This window comes from Arachis ipaensis, chromosome B4 (genome assembly GCF_059453495.1).
Source record: "Arachis ipaensis isolate K30076 ecotype BB chromosome B4, ASM5945349v1, whole genome shotgun sequence".
NCBI classification, from domain to species: Eukaryota; Viridiplantae; Streptophyta; class Magnoliopsida; order Fabales; family Fabaceae; genus Arachis; species Arachis ipaensis.
In genome coordinates, this window is record NC_142439.1 from 24,264,651 (window position 1) to 24,290,074 (window position 25,424).

The following is a 25,424-nucleotide window of genomic DNA, read 5'->3' on the forward strand; positions in this document are numbered from 1 at the left end:
TCCAGGAGGGATGATATGCCTCAACAATATATGCTTTTCTGTGAAATTTTTGATGTATGGGGCATTGACTTCATAGGTCCATTTCCAAATTCTAGTGGATATTTTTATATATTGTTAGCTATGGATTATGTTTCCAAATGGGTGGAAGCAATTCCTACCCGCACTGATGATGCTAACATTGTTGTTTCTTTTGTGAGAAACCATATTATATGCCGCTTTGGATCACCATGAGCGATCGTGAGCGATCAAGGCACCCATTTTTGTAATAGGAGACTAACAGGATTGATGAAGAAGCATGGGATAATCCATAAAGTTGCAACAGCTTACCATCCCCAAACTAATGGGCAAGCCGAGGTGTCAAACAGAGAAATTAAGCGTATTTTACAGAAGATAGTAAAGCCTCATAGAAAAGACTGGAGCACCAGACTACAAGACACACTGTGGGCATACAGAACAGCATACAAGACACCCATTGGGATGAGCCCCTTCCGCTTGGTTTATGGAAAAGCTTGCCATCTCCCAGTTGAAATAGAACACAGAGCCTTCTGGGCAGTTAAGGAGTGCAACATGGGAATTGAGAGTGCTGGAGCTGAAAGAAAGTTGCAACTGCAGGAACTGGAGAACCTTTGCCTGGAAGCTTATGAGAACTCCAGAATATACAAGGAAAAGATGAAAGCTGTGCATGATCAAAACATCAAGAAGAGAGAGTTCCAACCTGGAGATTTTGTTCTCCTTTACAAATCTCGACTGAGGCTCATGCCCGGTAAGTTGAGATCAAAATGGGAAGGTCCATATAGAATAGAGAAGGCTGAACCGTACGGAGTTTATCACCTAAGCCATCCTTCAAGCTCTGAACTTATTAAGGTTAATGGACACCGCCTGAAACTATACCATGGTGAGAAGGTGCAGAAAATTAAGGAGCTTGAGATCTTCCGCCTGGAAGATCCCCACATCGCAGCAGATTGAGCTATAGGAGCGTCCAACTTACGGATGTAAAAGCAAAGTGCTTGGTGGGAGACAACCCACCGCGGTATGATCGTTCTTTTCTTCACTTTTAGTTTTTCTTCTTTAATAACTCTTCTCTTTATTAGTACTTCCGTGCTCTTTCATATGCATGTTTTTATATTTCTTATTAAAAAAAAAATTCGCCGCGCGACACGATCGCACCAACGACGCGTCCGCGTGGCAGGAGGAGTAAAGAAAAATAAAAATGAACAGAAAGTTACGCAGGAGGAGCGCTGGAATTGTGCCAATGGCACAAATTACCCCACGCGACCGCGTCGCTTGGACATCATGACCTCCCACGCGACCGCGTGCCTCACGCGACCGCATGCCCTGCATTTTCGACATAAAAGAGTGCACAATGCTATATTGTGTGAGAGTGGTGCTGGATTGGTGCTGGAAGCACAATCCTTGTCACGCGACCGGATCGCTGACGCGGCCGCGCGACTATTCTCCGACGCACACGCACGCGATCGCATGACCCACGCGATCGTGTCACCCAATTTTGGCAAATAAAATGAATCGAACAGAGAGTTGTGCTGGAGCGAGGCTGCACTCGCGCCAGTAGCGCCACACGGGTCACGCGACCGCGTGACTGACGCGATCGCGTCATCTTATCTGATGCGCACCCACGCGAACGCGTGCCTTCCGCGGCCACGTCGCATGCTCCGCACTGCTAAATCTCAATTGCCAAATTATGTTATCTTTCTTTCCTCCAAATCCTAATTTTTTCTTTTCCCTCCTTCTTTCTTCTTTCCCCCCTCCCCCTTCTATTTCACCTTTCACTCTCTCTCTCCCCCCATTAACAAGGTTTTACCTTCTTCTTCGTTCTTCTCTTTCCTATCATTCTTATTATATTATGTATATATTATTGTTTTCTTTTTCTTTTCTTTTTCTTTTCAAACTTCTATTTTTCTTTATCCTTCTTTTCCCTTTTTACATGGTGTTAGAAATTTTTTGAGTCATTGTCCCTCATTATATGTTTGTGACTTGTTACAATTCAATTGACAATTATTACCTTTATGGGATTGCTTGCATGTTCAATTTCATACTTTTTATATCTTGTTTAACATGCACGCCATGTGTTTGTAAAAATGCCCATATAGCATTATGCACTTCTCTATGTTACTATACTATTCAATGCTTGCTTTTCACAACTTTTCCTTATTATTTTATTAATTGAATTCAATTGTCAATACAAACGTGATGGTTTGTTACAAAGTAATGCTTCGTCTACGCTACTCATGCCTTTGCCTGCATGCCAATAAACCTCTTGCATTCCTTTGTCCTACATGCACTTGCTATATTTCCATTGATGAGCTTTTCACATGTAATCCGGACCATGTGTTAATGCCATTTATCTTTATCGTGCATTGACTGTCACTTACAATACCCTCTCCCTTGCTCTATCTCTTTGAATTTAATTTCCTTTCTCTTCCCTTCTTTCAGGATGGCCACCAAGAAAGGAAAAGAGAAAGCTACTTCCAAACCACTAGCAGGAAGAGGAACTAAAAGAGCATTAGTGGCAGAGCCTTCTTCTACCGCAGTCAAGCCCTCGACAAAAAGAGTTAAGAGGATAATAAAGGTTGATGACAAGGAGAAAGCCTTTCCAGCAAAGGATTCTGCGCGATTTTCCAATCGCTACTGTGAGCAGATGTTCCCTATCCTAGCAGAAAGGAACTATAACAATGAATACCTTCTTATCCTCCCGTCCAATATTGCCACCTTTGTTGAGCTGCAAATTGAGCGAAGACAATGGGGTTTCCTACAGAAACAGCCAAGGCAGGTCAATCTTTCTTGGGTAGTTGAGTTCTACTCCAACTTCTACATACCGACCCTACAGTCTGTTTATGTCCGGCAGAAACAAGTCCCCATCACAGAAGAGGCTATTCAGCAAGTTCTGAGTCTTCCCCCTATTCCTGCAGGAATGGACGCTTTTCAAGAAGCCACTCTTCAGCGCCAGAGATACCAATTTGACTGGGACTCCGTTCTCGGAGTCATTGCATTACCTGGCAGCCGTTGGATCTACAGATACCACCGTACCCACCCTAAGGGAATCTTGGCTTCCGCACTCACCTTGGAGGCTCGCGTATGGGCACAGATCATGTCCCATTACGTCTTTCCGAGCACTCATGAGTCATCTTTCACTGCAGACATGGCTGTTCTACTATGGTGCATCCTTACAGACCAACCTCTGAATCTCTCAAGACATATCCGGAATGCTATGGAACACGTACAAATCGCGGGCAACCTACCTTTTCCCGCCCTGGTCTCAGATCTTATCTTAGCAGCCGATTCAAACACCTCAAGGAGCTACTCAAGGGACGCTTCAGAGACTCAGACACCCTGGACTCCACTTCCTTCACTAGCACTGGGAGCCATGACGGTCCCGAAGATGGAGATACTGCTACCAGCCCACCCCTGTTCCTGACAGATGGCACCGAGGACGGTGCAAAGCTTTAAGTGTGGGGAGGTCGGTCAGTACCTGACTTTCGGAGGTAAATTCTCTTCTCTGGCACCAATAATTAGGATATTTTAGTTAGATTTTCTTTCTTTTATAGAATAGAATAAATTGCGTAGGTTAGGATAGTTGCATGCATGTTCTACTTGATTGAAAAGACAATAAGTTTCTTTTAAAAATCTATCTTTGGAACAAAATTTCACTAATTTTTCAAAATTTTTATGATAAATCTGCTTGAGTTGTATTTGGAACATGATGTTTGAGCTAAAGAACACACAACCTGTGAAAGATTTGAGCCTTTATGTATGGTTACATTATTTAACCATAATCATTTTATTCTTGTGTGTTTACTTCTCTATGATTGTAATCTATATTTTGTTTTATCTTATATGTCCAATATTTATTATATTTACATGCTTGCACATGATTGAGGCCATTATTTGTTTAAACTCACTTATCTAAATCAAGCCTACCCTTCTCAATTACCTTTGTTAACCACTTTGAGCCTTTAAAACCCCATTTATTCTATATTTTACCACATTACTAACCTTAAGCTAAAAAACAATTATATATCCCAAATTGAATCTTTGGTTAGCTTAAGACAGAATTGTGTATGCTAGTTAAGTATGGGAAATTGTGGGAACAAAAGTTGTTGAGGGAATGTGTCATGAAAATTTAAGGAGAATTTGGATACCTACTCATGTGAAGATATGAGAATGAAAAATCTATGTGTATTAATAAGCTTTATTTATAAAAAAAAATAATAATCAATAAATAAGGGGACAAAAATTACCCCAATGTTAAATTTAGAATTCAAATATCAATGCACATATGATAGAATCAAAATACAAAATTGAAACATGAGTATGGGTTGGAAAAGGGAATTATGGGTAGCTAAGCATGAATTTAAAAGTATATAGAATATATGTATATTCGGTGAGAGCTTAGGTTAATTAAAGACTCAATTTATAAAGCTCACTTAGCCATATGTATATCCTTACCTGCACCTTGGCCCCATTACAACCCTGAAAAGACCTCATGATGTTTGCATTGGTATATTAACTGTTGTTGATTGGTTAAGAGAAAAACAAAAGTTAGAAAACATGACTAGAGAAGAATAGAGTGATTACCCTATACAATAGAGATTAGAGCGTACATACATTATCAGTGAGGGTTCAATGCTTGAATTTTCATGTTTCCTGCTCTCATAAGCTATCTTCTTGCACTTTTATCGGTTTTGTTGTATGATGATAGAATTAGTGGAATTTGAATTGTAACTATTTTGAAGGGCTTATTTACTTTTGATCAAGTGGACAATAATCATATAGTCGCATTTATTTATATACGTAGGATTGCATTGCATTTCATGAATTTCTGCATGTTCATGCTTATTTCCTTGTCTCCTTCAATTTAGCATGAGGACATGCTAATGTTTAAGTGTAGGGAGGTTGATAAACCACTATTTTATGGTTTATATTGTGTTTAATTACATGGTTTTGTCATGATCTTTTCCCACTTATTCATCAATTTAGCATGCAATTAGATTTCCTTCCTAAATTCAGTACATGTTTGAAAATTGCTTCCTAGAGACTTTAATTATTTATTTTTAATTCTCCTTTATTCCATTCGATGCCGTGATCTGTGTGTCAAGTGTTTCAGGATTTATAGGGCATGAATGAGATGGAGATTGGAGAGGAAGCTAGCAAAAATGGAAGGAACACAAGAATTTGAGGAGATAACCAGCGAGAAGTGATGCGGTCGCATGGCTCACGCGACCGCGTGAAGGAGCACAAATCGCAGTGACGCGGCCGCATGGCTTGCGCGGCCGCGCGGATTGGAAAGCGTGAGCGACGCGGTAGCGTGGACGACGCGAACGCGTGGAGAGGAAAAAGAGCAAGCGACGCGTCCGCATGGACGACGCGATCGCGTGACATGTGCGATCTGCATAATCTGCAGAATCCGCTGGGGGCGATTTTGGACCTTATTCCGGCCCAGTTTTTGGCCCGGGACAGCAGACTAGAGTCAGAGAATATGCAGAAACAACACAGACATTCATTCAGTAGTTTTAGATCTAGTTTTTCACTCTCTTAGGTTTATCTCTCTAGTTTTAGGATTTTAATTTTCAATTGATCTTAGCACTGGAACATTGAGAAGAGTTATTTCCTCATCAAGACATCATCATTCTAGTTTGTTCTCTTAACTTGGTTCTAATCTTCCATGTTCTTTGTTATGTTCAAATTTTGTCATTCAGATACTTTTATGATTATTTAATGCAAGGATTATTTCTTTTTAATTCAATTTCAATATCAATAATCATGTCTTCTTTTAATTTCCTTTCATGTGCCATGGATTCTTTATTTACAATGCGTGAGTAGTTCCCTTACTTGATGGGGAGTTGATTAAAAGGAACTCTTGAGTTGCAAGGATTGAAAGAAAATTTGTAATTGGGTTAAATGTTGGATTGCTATCTTGTCACCGACGCCAATCCCTTTGAACTAAGTGGGTTGCAACTTGTGAACAGATCTGGCATTCCCACTCGTTTGACTTTCCTTTACCTAGTAAAGGATAACCAAACAGAACAACCATTAATTATAAATTAATCTTACAATCACACCATCAATGATAGAGATTCCAACCAATCAATTCCCAGTCAAAGCTTTTATTTATATTACTTAAAATTTCTCAATTTAATTCCCAATTTACCTAGCTCAACTTCTTGGAACATCTGATTAATAAAATAGCACACTTTTCTACAACTCGTTGGGAGACGACCTGGGACTTAAAACTCCTAGTAATTTTAATTTAAACTCTCTGTGACATATTTCTAAATTGATAGGCAGATTTTCGGTGAGTTAAGAACTATACTCACAACGTAACCATTTTAATAAATTTTTAATTCACCAGCTTCTGCTTCCCATTAGTGTCCACTGCCATCTTGGGTCAATAATTACCAAGGTACATATTGAAACCTTGTTCCTTCCTCTTCTTCTGCTTTGTGACTTTTGGATGTATTTTTCTCCTACCTAGTTTTGTCTCCCTTTGTTATGTGATTGTGCTTTCCTAGATATATTTACACTTCTACACTTGCATGTGTGGTTCTTAATCTCTGCTTAGATATAATTGATGAAAACATTGTTGTATATTTTATTTTATTTTTATAGGTAGACATCTTTAGGGATGCTGCTGTTATTATGATCAACTACATTGACCAAATCTGAGATCAAGGTTTTGAAGTTAACTACTTAAATATTGGTGGTGGACTTGGGATAGACTATTATCATTCTGATGCTATCCTTTGACAACAAGGGATCTCATTGAAAAGCAAAAATAGGAACCAAGGCAGTACAAACGATCACATTTCTGTTATTTAACTGTCAATGGAATTGAAAAGCTTCTATAGAAAAAATTGGGTAAGCAAATCAAAGCAAAAGGAAAAAAAGGATTGTAGGGAAAAGAACCAAGGGCATTTTGGACTGGATAGAAATTTCATATTATTAAGCTGCCTCAATCATATGATTACTATTTTTACTATCTTATGTTTTTTCTTTTCTTTTTTTTTATTATCTTATATTCAGTAAGGTTCATTATATTTCATGATTGTCATAAACTTGCAAAAGAAAAAGACCCCAACCCTCTCTGTGTGGATGATACTTATGTTTCTGTGTGTGTAATTTGTGAAGTGCATCATTTATGTGTGTGAATTTGTGTGATGAAATAACAATAAGTTGTACCTTACACAATCTTTGATTTGCATTTTCTTTTAACCTATAAGTGCCGTTGACTAGTTAAAACTTAAAAGTATTTTTCTATGGTACTTTCCCTGCTTTGTGTTAGGCAAGAGTTGACAACAATTTTTTTAAGAAAAAGGTATGTTAATTTTAGGGTTAATAGTTAAAAACTTAAACCAGTCCTTGAAAGATTAAGCATGTCTCAATTTAAGTCTTCAATAGACCAAATATATCAAATTGTTGTTTCGGGAAAATACATTTACAAATCAGATTGAGGACTGTAAAGAGCTCTGTGGCTAATTTGGTTTATTGATGTTGTGATACATCATGCATTTGGTTCATTTCTGTAAATTTTTGGTTTAGGGAAGCAAGCAAACTAGAATGGATCCATATTAGTTTATTGATGTTCACTGCCAATTTGCATAGGTATAAAATTATTGGTTCGTATACTGGTGTTAAGATTTGTAGCTGGACCAAGTCACAGCTTCGAGGACGGTGTGGTTGCTACAAGCATTCATTCTATGGTAAAATGCAAGACATGGTAATCAGTTGTCTTACCTCATATACGGTATTAGATTAAGTTAGACTAGGCAACTTCTTTTCTTGCATAAATGATAACAAAAGAAATGTGCTTAGTGTATGTTTATTTGTCAAATTCTAGAATCCATCATCGGTTAGCATTCGTTAAGAGCTCATGTCTCACACTTTAGTTGAATTCACTTAACGGGAACAAGATTTTATTGTTAGCATTTTCCATTTTAAATTAACTTTTTAATTAACTAAATTTCTTGATGAAATTTAAAGGCGAAAATAATTTACAAAATTCTATAAGAAACCTAAATTGTTTATTTTGGGAATCTCCTTATATCATAACAATAAAGTTTAATTATTCCATGGATTCCAATAATTTTAAAATTGAAGGAAGTGCAAATTTTAATTTTGAAAATTTGGCATTCATTATATAGCTTGCACTTTTTTAGAATTGAAGGTGAGAAAGAGAGCATCTTTTTAAGTATTATTCTTTTTCTTAGAAGTTTTTTTTTCTTTTCTTTTTCGTGCTTGCATAATAAATATCATTTGTTTGCTTGAACTGAATCTTGGGTTTGTTTGCTTGCTATAAGTTTTATTCCTGAACTGAATCTTATTAGTATTTATTTAAGTCTTTTTTTTTTATTCTAGGATTTTAATATTTGTCTTTTCACTGCTGTTGCCACTGCCATCTCTCTTGGTTTGCTTCTGCTGCGGTACTGCTGTTGCTGTTAGGGCACAGATTTAGTTTCTGGGTGCTAGGTGACTATCTTTATTTTAGTTTAATTTTAAAAACTCCCACAGCTTCTATAGAGGCAACTAAGCTAATGAATGTTAAGTTGTTATTACTTATTTGTTCTGTAATAGAACCTCTAAAATAAAATCACAAGTGGAATTTGTTTTACTATAATTTGTTCTTGTAGTGTACTGTTGACTGAATATGTACTGCTGATTGCTTAACTATAATTTTTTCTATGCTTTATCTTCTCATCTATTTGTTGGCCTTGGCAAGTTTCCTACCTCATTCTACTTTTAGGCTTAATATGTACTGGTGATTGCTTAATTTGCTGCTTTGTCATGAGTTTTTCTTTCAATTTCCATAGATAAATAGAAAGAAATAAGTATATGTGTTTAATTCAATTATTGCAGGAGCTGACCTTTTATTTTTCTTAGTTTCTACAAAAATAAAGTATATGTTGAATTAGGATAGGTATGTGATAGTGCTAGATAAAAAAGTACCAAGGGGAGCATATGGTTGTGACCTTTTATAGGGACTATTTCTTTTGTTATTGATTTATGTTGAATTAAGATAGGTATGTGATTGCTGAATATGCATTATTGCAGGACCTAATTAAAGTGGCCTTGCCATTTTTATATTTAATCAATTTGGATTTGGAATTGGATTTGTTGGACTTAATTAAAGTAGCCTTTATAACATGCACTAACTTCAGATTATTTAAAATTCTGCAGGGCGCAGTGATAAAAATAATGGAGCTCATAATGGATGAACACACTACTCATGAAATTTGATATTTTGTAACCAAGGATAAGGAAATAGATATGTGACACTTTGAATTGTAATTTTTTTTCTTTTTATGACTTTGATTTTTGGTACTTTGTGATCAAAGTCTACTTTTGTGGTGACAAGCTTATATATAAGGCCGTTTTTTTTATGGGGAAGTTTATATATATGTTTGATTGGTTGATATGGACAATGTAAAATTGGTCTTTGATTTTAAAATTATATATGAATTTTGTATGAAATAAATGAAAAAAAAATCTGACCGAATTTATGGCCACGCTTTTTAAGCATGGCTATATTTTACTATTGGCCTCAAGAGGCACGCTTAAGAAATGTGGCCATAACCTGGAAATTGGCACGCTTTAAAAGTGACCCATATTCTACCCTATGGGCACGCTTCAAAAGCGTACCGATATGTGAACTTTTCGGTACGCTTTAGAAGCGTGGTGATATGTGAACTTTTCGGTATACTTTTCAAGTGTAGCTATAGGTTAACATCTATGGCCACGCTTTTAAGCGTGGCAAGAGATATAAGCGTGGCGAAAGAAAAAGCGTGCCGATAGATCCACAAAAGCGTGCCGATAGAGCAATCGCCACGCTCGCAGATGTGACCCTTTCAAAAGCGTACCGATAGATCAAAAGTGTGGCAAAAAGTTATCGGTACGCTTTTAAGCGCTTTTCGGCACGCTTTAAAAGCGTGGCAGAAAGCTTATTTTCTTGTAGTGTGCACTGGGTCGTCCAAGTAATAAACCTTACGTGAGTAAGGGTCGATCCCACGGAGATTGTCGGCTTGAAGCAAGCTATGGTCATCCTTGTAAATCTCAGTCAGGCAGATTCAAATGGTTATGAGATTTTGACAATTAAAATATAAATAAAATATAAGATAAGATAGAAATACTTATGTAAATTCATTGGTGAGAATTTCAGATAAGCGTATGGAGATGCTTTGCTCCTTCTGAATCTCTGCGTTCCTACTGCCTTCATTCAATCATTCATACTCCTTTCCATGGCAAGCTTTATGTTGGGGGATCACTGTTGTTAATGGCTACCGTTCGTTCTCTCAGTGAAAATGGTCTAAGTGCGCTGTCACCGCACGGCTAATCAGCTGTCGGTTCTCGATCATGTTGGAATAGGATCCATTGATCCTTTTGCGTCTGTCACTGCGCCCAACACTCACGAGTTTGAAGCTCGTCACAGTCATCCCATCCCAGATCCTACTCGGAATACCACAGACAAGGTTTAGACTTTCCGGATCTCAGGAATGTTGTCAATTGATTCTAGCTTATACCATGAAGACTCCGATCTTTTGTAATGGAGGCTAAGAGATACACGCTGAAGCTATTGCAGATAGAACGGAAGTAGTTGTTAGGCACGCGTTCATAGGTGAGAATGATGATGAGTGTCACAGATCATCACATTCATCAGGTTGAAGTGCGAGTGAATATCTTGGAATAAGAATAAGCTTGAATTGAATAGAAAAATAATAGTACTTCGCATTAATTCATGAGGAACAGCAGAGCTCCACACCTTAATCTATGGGGTGTAGAAACTCCATCGTTGAAAATACATAAGTGAAAAAGGTCTAGGCATGGTCGAATGGCCAGCCCCCTAAACGTGATCAAGAGATCAAAAGTGATACAAAGATAGTCTCAAAAATGATCAAAAGATGTGAAATAAATCACTAAAAGTAGTTTTTATACTAAACTAGTAACTAGGGTTACAGAAAATAGGTAAATGATGCAGAAATCCACTCCCGGGCCCACTTGGTGTGTGTTTGGGCTGAGCATTGAGCTTTACACATGTAGAGACTTCTCTTGGAGTTAAACGTCAGGTTGCAGCCTATTTGTGGCATTTAACTCTGGTTTGTAACATGTTTCTGGCGTTTAACTTTAGAATAGGGCAGGAAGTTGGCATTTGAACGCCAGTTTGTGTCATCAAAACTCGAGCAAAGTATGAACTATTATATATTGATGGAAAGCCCAGGATGTCTACTTTCCAACAAAATTAAGAGCGCGTCAATTGTGTTTCTGTAGCTCCAGAAAATTCATTTTGAGTGTAGGGAGGTCAGAATCCAACAGCATCTGCAGTCCTTTTTCAGCCTCTGAATCAGATTTTTGCTCAGGTCCCTCAATTTCAGCCAGAAAATACCTGAAATCACAGAAAAACACACAAACTCATAGTAAAGTCCAAAAATGTGAATTTTGCATAAAAACTAATAAAAACACAGTAAAAACTAACTAAATTATACTAAAAACTACCTAAAAACAATGCCAAAAAGCGTATAAATTATCCGCTCATCACAACCCAACCATAATTATAGTATTCCTATTTTTTTATTTCCATTTGAGTTACATTAAGTTATTTTCATAATTATTTCCTTTTTAGAGTTTGTGATCATGTGCAGTAGAACAGAGACAGAGACAATCCGAGATGGAAATAGAACACCCGGGAGTTGACTCCTTGCTGGCATTGAACGCCAGACAAGGAGGCAGGAGGGGCGTTCAACGCCCCCATATGGGTAAATAAGTTGCCGTTGATCGCCACACAGAGAGAAGTATGGGCGTTTAACGCCTAAGAGGGAGCAGCTTACTGGCGTTGAATGCCAGAATGGAATCGTTCTGGGCATTCAACGCCCGACAAGGAGCAGAGACCTAGCGTTAAACGCTAGGAAGGGAGACCCTAATGGGCGTTCAACTCCCTACATAGAGCAAGAAGTTGGCTTTGAACACTAGCTAGAGAGCATAGGCTGGACGTTCAATGCCCACAAGGGGGCAGGTTTTATACGCTTTTGACATCATTTTCATATAGTTTTTAGTATGTTTTATTTAGTTTTTATTAAGATTTCATAGCTTTTAGTGTTAAATTCACATTTTTGAATTCTACTTTGAGTTTGTGTGTTTTTGTGCAATTTCAGGTATTTTCTGACTGAAATTGAGGAGCTGGAGCAAAAGTCTAATTCAGAGACAGAGAAAGCACTGCAGATGCTGTCCGGATCTGACCCCCTTGCTCTCGGATAAGCTTTTTTGGAGCTACAGAAGATCAAATGAAGCGTTCTCAACGGATATGGAAAGCAAACTTCCAGAGCTTTCCACCAATGTATAATAGTCGATACTTTGCTTCAGATTAGAAGGCCCAAAACTGGCGTCCAACGCCAACTTCCTGCCCCTTTCCAGGCATCCAACGCCCAAGGAGCAAAGACCTGCGTCCAAACGCCCAGAGAGGACTCCCTAGCTAGCGTTTAATGCCCTAGAGGCCTCCTAGCATGTGGATATTATCAAAGCTCAGCCCAAACACTCACCAAGTGGGCCCTAGAAGTGGATTTTAGCACTAAAAATATTGTTTTACCCTTACTAGTCATTAGTTTAGTATTTAAGGGATTAGATTCATATTATTCGAATAACATCTATCACTTTTACAACATATTTTCATTTACCATTGTATTCCACATCAATATGAGTTTCTAAACCTCCTAGGTTAAGGGGAGGAGCCCTACTGAGTTCTGAGAATTAATAAAAGTATTACTGTTTCTCTTCAATTCGTGTTTGATCTAATTCTAAGATGTATATTCGTTCTTCAACATGATGAATGGGATGACCAGTGATAATCAGCTCTGTTCATCATACTAAGACAGTGTGCTTGACAACCACCCGTGTCTACTTGGGTTCGTGTGAATACGAGCTAGGAAAGCATCGAACCGCCAACTTGATTATACATCTCTCAGACGGCTAATCCACGACATCGTTGGGAACTTCTCGAGACACCAGTTTAGCCGATTTACGGGGAGATTAAGGTATCTATGGTAGAGGCTAGAACCCAAAGATGCAGCATTCTCTGATCTGGAAGATCCGACCTTGTCTGTGGCATTTTGAGTAGGATCATTAAGGAGAGTGGACTGTAAGAGCTTCACCCTCAATCAGACTGGATGCGCACTAACCCTGTGTTTAGATATGAAGGAGATTAGTGACCGCGGCCGTACGGCGCTGATCACATACAGCCTGTCATAGATGAAATCATTCACACTTGAAGAAGACAGTAATACCAGAGTTAATCTAGAAGGACAAAGCATCTCCAAACCTTAACCAATTTCTTATCCCTTTTTACATTCCAATTCACAATGTATTTTATACACTTTTCTTTATTCCTTTTATGCAATTAAAAATAACATACCAACATCTCCTACTCTTTCATTCGCCTGACTAAGACCTACAAGATAACCATAGCTTGCTTCAAACCACAATCCTCATAGGATCAACCCTGACTCGCTCAAGTATTACTTGAACGACCCAGTGCACCTGCTAGTGTAGTTATACGAAGTGTGGGGATTCGTGCACCAGTGTTGTGATGCGAGAGCATCTTTCCTATCTTTTCTGAGTGAATTTGGAATTGAATGTGTTAATTTTAATCAAGATTTAGGTATTTTAAGCCACTTTGAATACTACTTTGAGTTGTGTGCAAATTGATTCATTTCAAGTAGGGTTTGGGTGAATTTGACAGAGTTCGGAAAGAAGAAACGAAGTCAAATGCAAGCAGAGGGTGGCGCCAAACTTCACCCATCAAAGTTTGGCGACATGATAATCACATTGTCTCCATTTGATGCTGGCATGGTGGCGCCAAACTTAGGAGTCCAAGTTTGGCGCCAGTTTCAACATATGAACAACAATTACTCACGGACATGGTGATGCCAAACGCCACATCATTTGGCACCGAGAGGATTGGAATGTGTGTGAAGTTATGTACAACGTGGTGCCAAACTTGGTGAAGTTCAAGTTTGGCGCCAGGATCAGCACTTGGTTCTTATTTGCTTCTGGCACTACAGCACCAAACTTGATCCAGCTCAAGTTTGGTGCCAACTTCAGAATCTCAGGTAGTCCTTACAACTTTTGAGAGGCCAGCAACGGGATCTTCATATATCTTGATTCAAATTTAGTTTTATTCATAATTAGAGGGAGAATAATTAGTTTTTTAAAAATATATTTTAGCTTAATTAGGATTGGATATAAAAGGAGAAGATATCTTGACCTAGTTTTTCTTCTTCTCTTCTTCCTCATTCCGCACTCTAGACACTTTTTGAAACCCTAGCTTTTTTCTGAGTTATGAGCAACTAAACCTCCCTTGTTAAGGTTAGGAGCTCTGTTTATTCTATGGATTAATACTATTGTCACTCTATTTTAATTATTATATTGATTTAAATTCAAGGATTACTTTTGTTCTTCATCTTATGGATTTGAGTATATTGGAAGATAACTCTTGTTCTACATGCATTCTTGTTGATTATTGGAAAAGTTAATTAACCTGAATAACAGCTTGAAAGTAAATTCCTCCTAATTCACTAATTGCTTGAACTTAATGGGATACGTGACATATAATCCTCTTATATTTTGGTAATTAAAGTTTTTGTGGATAATAAACTAGAATTGGACTTAAACCTTTAATCTATATTAAGTGACCAAGGAATTGACGGTTGATTAGGTTATAGGAGACTAGATTACTAAGGAATTAGGGTTTATTCAATTATAGTTTGCCATGAATTGAATCTTGCATGATTAAAGTAGTTGGTAAGAAATATTAATCCGGAAAAATAAATATCTCTAAAACCTTAACTGTTCTCTCATATAACTTTCACACCAAATTTATTACATGTTTTCAAAATTTCTGATTTATTGTTTAATGCAATTTGAACTTTAAAATACTATTTTCTACTTGTCTAACTAAGTGAATCATTCAACCATTGTTGCTTGGTCTATAAATCCTCGTGGGATCGACCCTCACTTACCTGAGGTATTACTTGGTACGACCCGGTACACTTGCTAGTTTAGTTATGGTTCTTAATTCTACACCATATATATGCTGATTAGTGTTAATATTCTCTTTACAAACATGACAACAGGTAGCAGAGGTAGATCGAGTGGGTCTCGTGGTCATGGTAGAGGGAGGGTTTCCACCGAATTCCCAGGGACTACTTAGTCATCGCGCTCTACCTCGACTATTAAGTCGACCCCTGTGACATCACAGGTGGGTCCAGCAGACCAGCAATTCATCATGGTCTCAAACCTGAACCATGTGACTTATTCACTACGCCCCCTACAGATTCAGTGATAGAGCCGGCAGTGGGTGATTTGTCTAATGCGTCCCAGTAGGATCCCCCTCCACCACCTCCTGTCATACGAATTCGGATTTGGCCTGATGGCATGCAGGCATGAGTTATTACTATTTTAATGTCTTTTATACGGATAAGGTTTATGTGTTTTTATGTGTTTGTTAATCTTAAGTTTTTTTCCATGATAGGTTTGCACCGAAGAACAATGCATGTACACAGGAGATATCGGAGGTGATTAAGTCAATGTACAACCACCCATGGCCGAGCTACACGAACATCCCTGTTGAGACCAAAGAGCAATGGTTTCAAAAGTGGGTGGTAAGAATCCAATGTCGTTGAATTAACTGTATTTGAACTGCATTTTATTTTGACTAACTAATGTTGTTGAATCACTTTGTGTAGTTGAAATTCATATGGGATACAAAACATAATCTTAAGATCAGAAAGATCTACGACCACCGGGCAGCTAAATAAATTCAGCAGATGATGAGCGACGTTTGTCACGGGCGCGACCACCTAACAACCTGGATCCGTCCATCTATCAAGAAGGAACTGGAGGCCCATTTTAAAACTAATGAAGGGTTCTAGTGTCGCCGTTTGACGAATGTTGCTAATAGGGCTTCGCCGAGGTCGTCGAAGTATACGGGTGGGTCGGCGACCATCATGAAGATGAAGAGCAGGCTGGTAAGTAGTTCGCTAATGTTTGTTAATTATTACTTGAATTAGTTGTTTCTTGATTTATTTAATCGGTTGATTTCAGTATGTGTAGTCTAAATTGTTGGATCGTGAGGCAACACTAGCAGAGACTTTCAAGTATACCCATACTTTAAAGGTCAAAAAGGAGAGATTTGCTTATGAGCGGTCTGCAGCTCATTTGTGAGTTTCAATTAATTCTAATTACAACGTGTGTTACACAGGAGGACTACACGCAGAAATTGGAGGCCGAGACCTAGCAATCTCAACCTTTTAGTAGGAATGACGATCCCGGTCTGATACCTCAGTAGTAGAACCTCACAGGGTTTGGGAGAGACCGCTCTAAGCCCTACAAGAATCGCATCTTTGGGTTGGGGTCATTCTTCGCCAGCGGCCTCTGCACATCCGTATTGGCAGCTTTATCTGTATTTACCTCTGCCACCAGCCCTGCCGATCCTACGAAAGTTATCGACATGAGGGAGGAAGTGCAGAAGCTCACACAGGAGCTTCACCAATAACCTCAACAATCTAAACAGAGGTACAATGAGCTTCTTGCACACATGGGAGACACTGCAGTCGTCACCTTGCATATGACGAAGAAGATGGAGCAGCTAGAGCATTTGCGAGAGCAGATGGAGGTGTACAATAAGCAAATACACGCTAGAGGCAGCAGCACTACTAGTAGGGTACCGACATCAGCACCTACTCTGCTGCCTCAGCACAGGGAAGACGACAACAGCGATGATTACCGGGATCTGTAGGGTTTAGCGATTTAATTTATTTTATGTCTATTTTATTTATGCTACTTCTGTGACATTTTACTATATTCAGACAATTGATATTTAATAAAATTGTTTGTTGATATCTGGTAATTTTGAATTTCTGCCTTAATTATGTTAACAAGAATTTTAAATTTGACTACTAATTGTGGCTTAATTAAAAAAAAAACTAACGTCGATTTACCGGCGGATAAATCCGATGGTATTTGGGCACCAAGAACACATAATATGGCGCCATAGATATTGTCGGAATACTTCAGCGGTATTCAGCAACTTAATCTCGACAAATTCATTACAAAACTGACAAAAAATATGCCGGTACTTAACGTCGGACGAAATAATCTATCAGTAAACAACTTCCAGTGCTGTTTACACCGTCAAATTCAATCTAACAATAAATCTGAGGTACTTAGCGTTTTTCTTCTAATGAACGCAGCAACAATAGTTAGCTTCTCATGAATCACAATCAGTAGTAGCAGAACAACCGCGATTAGCAGCAACACGAATGCAATCAATGAAGAATCGCAAGAAAGAATGATAATTAAGGAAGAAACACGATCAACAAAGAACAAGCAGTTAGAATCTCAGGAAAATGAGAGTAGAAAAGGTTGGGAGGGAAAATGGGTTTCACGGAAAGAGGATTTTACGCATACCAATTTTTTTTGGAGGAATTGATTTTATTTTAAGGGGGTTTTTAAAATTCTACTATTTAAAATAAAAGGTACTGCTAACAAATCTCTTAACAATGCAAAAGAGTATCTTTTGTTTTCAAAATTTATTTGCAGGGATTTTTTTAAAACTTCTATTAACAAACTTCTATAATATAGCCTTTTATTTTTATAGTGATTAAATTAAATAAAATTGTTTTAAATCATTATCTTCCTAACATCATCGCATTAAGTTAGATGTGTTACAATTTTCTGTGATCAGTTATTATTGATTATTGGTTTCTTTATAAAAATGGGTTGAATGTTTAAACTTGATATTCTTATAAACTCATGGAATGGTTCAGTGATTCACTTTGAGTTTTGGATATCACCATATATTATTGAGTCTTGAGGCCTCAAGACTAGTATACATTATCAGTTAAGACAATAGTAGATGACATCTTATGATCTAAGTCTTGGATCGTTAAGACCTAATCAATTTATATACATAATTAAAAAATATATTCACACATCTATTTAATTCTTTTGACGGTTAACAAATCTACCACATATCGCTTTGAAAAAAAAAGACAAATGTTCTCAAGTACTAAGTTCTCACACAAAGAATATTATTATTCAACCACTTAACTCATATCCATGCTAATCATGAGTTTCAGATGTACGTCTTCTTTTATATCTACTCCAAATTTCTGGTATTAAATAACCATAGTATTTAACAGGTCATTGGTGTACTCAGTTGTTTAATCTATTTATTTTTTTATATTGATCATCATTCCAATATTATGGGAGTTACTAGTCAAAATCATCCCCGAAAGATATCTCAATCTTTATTTTTATCCTCAAAAAAATAAATTAATCAAATTTGTCTCCAAATATTCTTTTTAATCACGTTCATCCTTATGTTAGTTTCTTAACGCTGCTGTTAACCTGGAGTGTGAAGTGACAGCGCAGCATAGAAAACGACGTTATTTTGCACTCTTCATGTCCTGAATAAGCATTCTCATAAGTTCTTCTTCTCGCACCTCTAACCGATAGAGAAGCCTCACTACCATTGCATAGTGGTCTCGTCACCTACGCTATCGCTGGTCGAAGCCACTCTTGCACGTGATTCTTGTTGCTCCATCGCTCTCTTAGTCGCCTTCTCTTTTTCTCACTCACGCATCGAGGAAGAAGGATGAGCCAGGATCTGGGTTTCGTGACCCAATCGCCAGGAGCATCGCTTTCTTCTCCTGCTTTTTTGCTCTGCAATGATATCAGTTCAAGTAAGCCTTTTCTTTTTATGATTTTTTTCTATTTCTGTTGTGCTCTAACTGCAACTGAGATCATATATATAATATTTAATCTTAATACGAAAATCAAGTTGAAAATTTTAGTGGAGAACAACATCCATGGTTATGGAGTTGATGGCTATGAAATTTTAGTACTGAGGAACAGAATCAACAAGGGAGAAGATGGGTAATTAGTGAGGGTTTTTGTTTTAGAAATGTAACTCCCGGTGATGAACAATATTTTTAATTAAGACAAAATTGAAAAACACATACCAAACGAATATTATGTCCGAAATGTATCCGACATGTATACACTACAATTCAACAAAATGTCTTTGTACCGAAAGGTTAGAAGTCAGATGCGACAATGAACGAGACGTCTGTGACGGAGGTGAACGACGGTGATGGATGAGGTCAGAAGTGAGATTTGAGGAAGGGAGCTCTAAGAGAAGAAGAAGAAAGGTGAGTCTTGGGTGAGAGAGGTTAGCAGCGTGATAAGGGAAAAACGATTCCACACAAACTCACCGGCAAGTGTACCGGGTCACATCAAGTAGTAATAACTCACAAGAGTGAGGTCGATCCCACAGGGATTGATGGATTGAGCAACTTTAGTTTGGTGATGAATTTAGTTAAGCGAATATTTGATGATTTGAGTGAAATTTGATTACTAGAAGTAAAATTGCAAGGAAATCAAATGCAGAAATTAAATTGGCCGAATCTTAAATTGCAGAAGAAGTAAATTGCAGAAACTTAAAGTGTAAGAAATTAAAAGAGCGGAAACTTAAATTGCAAGAAAGGTAAATGACGGAAACTTAAAGTGCAAGAAATTTAAATTGCTGAATATAAATTGCAAGGGAACTTAAATTGCATGAAGAATAAAGGGATTTGGGTACTGGGAATCAAAAGAGAGCTGGAAAATGTAAATTGCAGTAAACTAAAGGATTCTCAGATAACAGAATTTAAATCAAGAATTTAGAATCAAAACTGAAAAGAAAATTTAGATTTCAATTGCTCTCTTAACAAAACAGAATATAGGAATTTGCTAATGAAATAAAAGTGGAAGGAAAACTAAGATCAGATCTCCAATTCTTCAAAATACAAAAGGGAAAAGTAAAAGACTACCTCAAATTGGAGGAATTCAGAAGAATCCTCCAATCCAAGTTCTCAAATCCAAAAACAGAGAAAATAAAAGTTGCAGAAGAGGAAACAAAACAGCAAGGAAAATTTAGATCTGATCTTTATTCTAAAATTCTAAAAAATGAAACTAAAAGAGAGCTCTAAAGAAAAGTAAAAATTAAAATGACAAAAGGTCCTAATGAAATCAAATTCCTAGCTATTTATACACTTTCCAATTATGGCTTCTGGTACTTGGAGTGGGCCTTGTGGCTTTTGAAAGAATATATCAAATTGTCACTTATTTCGACTCCCAGTGGAACGTTGCGTTCTCTAAGTGAGCGCAGTGTTCACTTTCCACACGTACGCGTCTCTGGCGCGTGCGAGCTGATGAGCGGATAATTTATACGCTTTTTGACATTGTTTTTAGTATGTTTTTAGTAGGATCTAGTTACTTTTAGGGATGTTTTCATTAGTTTTTATGTTAAATTCACATTTCTGGACTTTACTATGAGTTTGTGTATTTTTCTGTGATTTCAGGTATTTTCTGGCTGAAATTGAGGGACTTGAGCAAAAATCTGATTCAGAGGTTGAAGAAGGACTGCTGATGCTGTTGGATTCTGACCTCCCTGCACTCAAAGTGAATTTTCTGGAGCTACAGAACTCGAAATGGCGCGCTTCCAATTGCGTTGGAAAGTAGACATCCAGGGCTTTCCAGAAATATATAATAGTCCATACTTTGGCCAAGAATTGATGACGTAAACTGGCGTTCAACGCCATCCTTCTACCCAAATCTGGCGTCCAGCGCCAGAAAAGGATCCAAAACCAGAGTTGAACGCCCAAACTGGCACAAAAACTGGCGTTCAACTCCACAAATGGCCTCTGCACGTGCAACACTTAGGCTCAGCCCAAACACACACCAAGTGGGTCCCGGAAGTGGATTTATTCATCAATTACTTACTCATGTAAACCCTAGTGACTAGTTTATTATAAATAGGACCTCTTACTATTGTATTAGACGTCTTTTGGACCATCTTTGGATCCTGGATTGTATTTTGATCCTGTGATCTCGTTTAGGGGGCTGGCCATCTCGGCCATGCCTGGACCTTTCACTTATGTATTTTCAACGGTAGAGTTTCTACACTCCATAGATTAAGGTGTGGAGCTCTGCTGTTCCTCAAAGAATAATGAAAGTACTACTGTTTTCTATTCAATTCATCTTATTTCGCTTCTAAGATATCCATTCGCACCCAAGAACGTGATGAAGGTGATGATTATGTGTGACGCTCATCACCATCTCCCCTACGAACACGTGCCTGACAAACACCTCCGTTCTACATGAAATAAAGCTAGAATGAATATCTCTTAGATCTCCTAACCAGAATCTTCGTGGCGCAAGCTAGAATGATGGCGGCATTCAAGAGAATCTGGAAAGTCTAAACCTTGTCTGTGGTATTCCGAGTAGGATTCAATGATTGAATGACTGTGACGAGCTTCAAACTCGCGAGTGCTGGGCGTTAGTGACAGACGCAAAAGGAGGGTGAATCCTATTCCAGCATGATCGGGAACCGACAGATGAATAGCCATGCCGTGACAGGGTGCGTGAGCATATTATTCACTGAGAGGAGGGGATGTAGCCACTGACAACGGTGATGCCCTTGCATAAAGCCAGCCATGGAAAGGAGTAAGACTGATTGGATGAAGATAGCAGGAAAGCAGAGGTTCAGAGGAACGAAAAGCATCTCCATTCGCTTATCTGAAATTCCTACCAATGATTTACATAAGTATCTCTATCCCTATTTTATTATTCATTATTCGAAAACCATATCACTGTTTTATATCTGCCTGACTGAGATTTACAAGGTGACCATAGCTTGCTTCATACCAACAATCTCCGTGGGATTCGACCCTTACTCACGTAAGGTATTACTTGGACGACCCAGTGCACTTGCTGGTTAGTTGTATCGAAGTTGTGACAATTATGAATTAAGATCAAAGCACCAAGCTTTGGAGCCATTACCAGGGATTGTTCGAGCCTGGACATCACAATTTCGTGCACCAAGTTTTTGGCGCCGTTGCCGGGGATTGTTCGAGTTTGGACAACTGACGGCTCATCTTGTTGCTCAGATTAGGTAATTTTCTTTTTATTTTGTTTTCAAAATTTTTCAAAAATATTTTCAAAAATCTCTCATCTGTTTTCGAAAAAAAAAATAAAAATGTTTTCAAAAATTTTATCCAAGATTTTTAAGAATGAATTCTAGTGTTTCATGAAGCATGTGAAGCCTGGCTGGATGTAAAGCCATGTCTAAATTCATTTGGACTGAGGCTTGCAATTTGTTATCAAGAGCAATTTAGTTGTTGCTCATCCACCTGCTGCTGATCCATGATCACCTGCTGAAGCTTGGCTGGCCATTGGCCATGTCTAGTGTTTTGGACTGGAGCTTTCTTTGAAAGCTTGGCTGGCTAGTGAGCCATGTCTAATTCCTGGACTGAAGTTTTAGACTAACATGGCAAGATTCCTGGAATTCATATTAAAAATTTTTGGAATCCTTATTTTTTCTTTTTCATATAATTTTCGAAAAAAAAAATTTTCCAAAAAAAAATTAGAAAATCAAAAAAAAAAAATATTTTGTGTTTCTTGTTTGAGTCTTGAGTCATATCATAAGTTTGGTGTCACTTGCATATGCATCTTGCATTTTTTCAAAAATATCATGCATTCATAGTGTTCTTCATGATCTTCAAGTTGTTCTGGTAAGTCTTCTTGTTTGATCTTGATGATTTTTTGTTTTGTGTCTTTTCATGTTTATCATATGCATTCTTGAATTCTTAGTGTCTAAGCATTAAAGAATTCTAAGTTTGGTGTCTTGCATGTTTTCTTTGCATTAAAAAATTTTTTCAAAAATTGTGTCTATGATGTTCATCTTGACATTCATAGTGTTCTTGGTGTTCATCTTGACATTCATAGCATTCTTGCATGCATCACATGTGTTGATCTAAAAATTTCATACATTGCATCATTTTAGTGTTTTTCTCTTGCATCATAAAAAATTCAAAAATAAAAAAAATATCTTTCCCTTTTTTTCTCATCAAATTCGAAAATTTGAGTTGACTTTTTCAAAAATTTTTAAAATCAAGTTGCTTCTTATGAGTCAAATCAAATTTTCAATTTGAAAATCTTATCTTTTTCAAAATCTTTTTCAAAATTCTTAGTTATTTTCGAAAATTTCAAAAATATTTTTCAAAAATCTTTTTCTTATTTTTATACCAAATTTTCGAAAATAACATAATCAATTAATGTTTTGATTCAAAAATTTGAAGTTTGTTACTTGCTTGTTAAGAAAGATTCAAACTTTAAGTTCTAGAATCATATCTTGTGATTTCTTATGAATCAAGTCATTAATTGAGATTTTAAAAATCAAATCTTTTTCAAAATTGGTTTCTAAAATATCTTCTTATCTTATCTTTTTCAAAAATATCTTTTCAAAATATCTTTTCTAACTTCATAACTTCTTATCTTTTCAAAATTTGTTTCAACTAACTAACTAACTTTTTGTTTGTTTCTTAACTTTTTCAAAACCACCTAACTAACTCTCCCTCTCTCATTTTCGAAAATATCTTCCCTCTTTTTCAAAAAATTTCTTTTTAATTAACTAATTATTTTAATTTTTATTTTTAATTTCAAAAATTTTCGAAAAAAAAAATACTAACAATTTTCAAAAACCATTTTCAAAAATCACTAACTCCTTTTCAAAAATTTTCGAAAATTCCCTCCCCCATCTCATTCTATTTATTCATTCATATCCTAACATCTCATCTCACCTCTCTTCCATCCTCACAGTTGTGTTTCTTCCATTATATTACATTCTTTGTCTCCCCCTCTTCTTCTACTCACACAGGGATCCCTATACTGTGGTATAAAGGATCTCCATTATTATTATTATTTTTCTGTGCCTTCTTCTTTGTCATATGAGCAGGAGCAAGGATAAGAACATTCTTGTGGAAGCAGATCCAGAACCTGAAAGGACTCTGAAGAGAAAATTAAGAGAAGCTAAAATACAACAATCCAGAGATAACCTTTCAGAAATTTTCGAACAGGCAGAGGAGATGGCAGCCGAAAATAATAATAAAGGAAGATGCTTGGTGACTTTACTGCACCTAACTCCAATTTACATGGAAGAAGCATCTCCATTCCTGCCATTGGAGCAAACAACTTTGAGCTGAAACCTCAATTAGTTTCTCTGATGCAGCAGAACTGCAAGTTTTATGGACTTCCATCTGAAGATCCTTTTCAGTTCTTAACTGAATTCTTGCAGATATGTGATACTGTTAAGACTAATGGAGTAGATCCTGAAGTCTACAGGCTCATGCTTTTCCCTTTTGCTGTAAGAGACAGAGCTAGATTATGGTTGGATTCTCAACCCAAAGACAGCCTGAACTCTTGGGATAAGCTGGTCACGGCTTTCTTAGCCAAGTACTTTCCTCCTCAAAAGCTGAGCAAGCTTAGAGCTGATGTTCAAACCTTCAGACAGAAAGAAGGTGAATCCCTCTATGAAGCTTGGGAAAGATACAAACAGTTGACCAAAAAGTGTCCTTCTGACATGCTTTTAGAATGGACCATCCTGGATATATTCTATGATGGTTTATCTGAGCTATCAAAGATGTCACTGGACACTTCTGCAGGTGGATCCATTCACCTAAAGAAAATGCCTGCAGAAGCTCAAGAACTCATTGACATGGTTGCTAATAACTAGTTCATGTACACTTCTGAAAGGAATCCTGTGAGTAATGGGACGCCTATGAAGAAGGGAGTTCTTGAGGTTGATACTCTGAATGCCATATTGGCTCAGAATAAAATATTGACTCAGCAAGTCAATATGATTTCTCAGAGTCTGCATGGAATGCAAGCTGCATCCAACAGTACTCAAGAGGCATCTTCTGAAGAAGAAGCTTATGATCCTGAGAACCCTGCAATAGCAGAGGTAAATTACTTAGGTGAACCTTATGGAAACACCTATAACTCAACATGGAGAAATCATCCAAATTTCTCATGGAAGGATCAAAAGCCCCAACAAGGCTTTAATAATGGTGGAAGAAACAGGTTTAACAATAATAAACCTTTTCCATCATCCACTCAGCAACAGACAGAGAACTCTGAACAAAATGCTTCTAATTTAGCAAATCTAGTCTCTGATCTATCTAAGGCCACTGTAAGTTTCATGAATAAAACAAGGTCTTCCATTAGAAATTTGGAAGCACAAGTGGGCCAGCTGAGTAAAAGGATCACTGAAATCCCTCCTAGTACTCTCCCAAGTAATACAGAAGAGAACCCAAAAGGAGAGTTCAAGGCCATTGACATAAGTGCCATGGCCGAACCTGTGAGGAGAGGAGAGGACGAGAATCCCAAGGAGGAAGACCTCCTGGGACGTCCAGTGACCAATAAGGAGCTTCCCTCTGAGGAACCAAAGGACTCTGAGGTTCATCTAGAGACCATAGAGATTCCATTGAACCTCCTTATGCCCTTCATGAGCTCTGATGAGTATTCCTCTTCTGAAGAGAATGAGGATG

General features: G+C 37.5%; 1 non-coding gene across 1 annotated transcript; it reads right to left on the reverse strand.

Moving 5' to 3' along the window:
* Positions 1–24,355: 24,355 nt before the first annotated feature.
* On the reverse strand, positions 24,356–24,463 carry LOC148566938 (small nucleolar RNA R71). The gene has a single exon (XR_015881780.1). It is a non-coding gene; the product is annotated as a small nucleolar RNA R71 (small nucleolar RNA).
* Between the last annotated feature and the right edge of the window lie 961 nt (positions 24,464–25,424).